Genomic DNA, 2,500 nt, shown 5'->3' with positions numbered 1-2,500 from the left:
TCCGGCGGGAGGGACGGACGACGACGGCGGCGGAGGGGCCGGCCCGCGTCGCGGGCGGGCGACGGCGCGCAAGCGGGACCCCGGAGTGGAAGGGCCTGCCTCCCGGCCCTGGCGAGCGAGGCGCCGCGCGAGAGCGAGCGAGCCCGTGGGCGCGTGCCGGGGGCAGGGCCGGCGGGCCGCGCGAGCCCGCCGCGAGGAAGAGGGGTTACGGGCCCCCGTGGCATTCCGAAACCTGTGCCGGCCCGCCGCCGGGCCGCCGCCGGGCCGCCGCGCCTCGCTGCCGATGCCGACGGCACCGGACACCGGTGTGGCCCCCCCGCCCGCCGCGTCCCGGCTGCCGCGCGCGCGTACCCGAGTTCGCCTGTCCCGCACTCTGCGCCGCGGGGCCGAGCACGGGGCTCGGCCCGCCGGCGGGTGCACGGCCCTCCCGAGGCCGCGCTCGCTCGCCGAGAGCCCGCTGCCGATTCCACCGCTGCCGGTGGGGGACCGCCTCCCCCCGTCTCTCCCCTCTCGCCTCTGCTGGTGCCCGCTCCGCTGCCGGTGCCCGTCTCCGGGAGCCGCGGCCCGCCCCCCCCGCCCCCCCACCCCACGGCGCTCCGCTGCCGCTGGGGGGGAAGGGGAAGGGGGGGGGGTCCGGCCCAGGGGAGGGCCCGGCGGGAGCGGGCGGCAGTGCGTGTGAGGGGCGGCGGGGCTTGGCTACTCCCCCCGGCGCCCGCGGGAGAGGAAGCGGCGGGCGCGGAGGCGAGGGAGACGGCCCTCCGGGTTGGGACGGGTCCCACGGGTCCCCACCCCTAAGCTGTGGGGGGCGGACCCGCGGCGGGCTGCGGCGGAGCAGCCCGTCCGCAGAGACCTGCGGGGGCAGGCGTTCCGGGATGGCGCGCGGGGCGGGCGCCGGGCCCCCGAGCGGGGGGCGTCGCGTTGAGGCCAAGCGAGGCGACGGTTCGTGCCCGAGTGGGCGGCCCGAGCCACGGCTCTCCTCCCGGGTGCAGCTGCCACCCGGCGCCGGGTTACTGAGGGAAACCCCGGGCCCCGGGAGGAGGACGAGGTCGTGGCGGCGGGTGTCGGGCGCACCCCGCGGGCGGACGCTCCGCCGAGGGGCGCGGGGGCCGGCTGGCGGGTGCCGGGTTCCCCCTCCGCGTCCCGTCTCGTCGCCGCTGCCGAGGCTGCCGCCGTCGCCGCGAGGCGGCGGCGGCCCGGTGGCGGGCGGCGGCGGGGGAGGCACCCCCGCGGGGATTTCAGGTCGTTTCCCTCACCCCAGGGCCAGGTACCTAGCGCCCGCGCTTCTCCTGCCCCCCCCTCGGTGACCCACCCGTGTGGTCCCGTGTGCCAGCGTGCTCCTCCCGGGTGCCGCACCGTGCGCGCCGCACCGGCCGTGCCTTCCCCCCCCCCGCCTCGGCTTCCCCCCACCCCGGTCCTTCCTCCCCCGCGGTGGGGGTGGGGGGGGCGGGGAGGGAGGGAGCGAGCGAGAGAGGGGAGAGGGCCTCCGGCCACCGCGGCCGCCGGCAGCCGCCCCGGGCAGGGATGGCCATGGGCCCCGGGCTCCGGGCCCGAGGGTTCTCGGTTGGAGAGCCGGGCGGAGGTTTAAAGACTCGGGCGGCCCGATGCGACTCGCGGAGGCGGCCGGGCGTGCTGCCGGAGGGCCGGGGGGTCGGCGCGCGCGGGCGCCGCGCCCCCCCATGCCAGCCGGCGCGCCCCGTGCTCGCCCCGCGGGCAGCCGGGACGGAGAGGGGTTACCCTGCCCCCTCTCTCCGCGGTCTGGTCTCGGCGGAGAGACGCCGCGCGGTCGGCCTAGTTGCCGGCCTGCCTCGAGCGTTGCGAGCCGGGCGCGAGCGCGTGCTCGCCGCCGGGAGGGCGAGCCCCCACCGCGGGTGGTGCGGGCGCCGAGCCTCCGCGCGTCTCCTCCTTCTCCCTGGCCGGTGCTTCTGGGTCTTCCGCCGTGGCCGCCGTCGGCGGCGCCCTACCCTACGCGCCCGCCCCGGCACTCTGCCGTCCGGGGCGCCCGCCTCGCTCTGCCCCGCCCGGCTCCGCCAGGCAGCGGGGGGGCGGTGGTGGGGCGGCGGCGGGGGCGGCCCGCCCCGCTCTCCGCGTGGAGACGGGGAGAGCGGGCGCCGTCCCCGTCCGTGCCGCCTTGCCCGCCTGCCCGCCGCCGGGCGTCTGTCCGCGGAGGGGACGGGCGAGCGCGTGGTGTCACCCGCGAGGCGGTGTGTGCGGGCGCGCGGGGGTGTGGGCGCCGCGGCGGCGGCGGCGGCGGCGGTCGAGCCGGAGGGCCGGCGAGGCGAGCGGGGAGCTGGGAAGCGCGGGGCCGGCGGGCCGCAGGCGCGCGGGCGGCGGGGCGACGCCGCTCCCGGTGGCGGCCGGGCTCTGACGCCTGGGGCGGGGGGGGGGTGGTCTGCGGGGACGGACCCCCCCCAACATCCCGAGGCAGGCGGTGTGGCCGGCCCGCCGCTCCCTGCCGGGCCAGACCGAGCCGGGCGCCTGGGCCGGACTCGAAGCGAGACAG

This window comes from Dromaius novaehollandiae, unplaced genomic scaffold (assembly GCF_036370855.1).
Source record: "Dromaius novaehollandiae isolate bDroNov1 unplaced genomic scaffold, bDroNov1.hap1 HAP1_SCAFFOLD_85, whole genome shotgun sequence".
Taxonomy (NCBI): domain Eukaryota; kingdom Metazoa; phylum Chordata; class Aves; order Casuariiformes; family Dromaiidae; genus Dromaius; species Dromaius novaehollandiae.
This window is presented reverse-complemented; position numbering follows the sequence as displayed.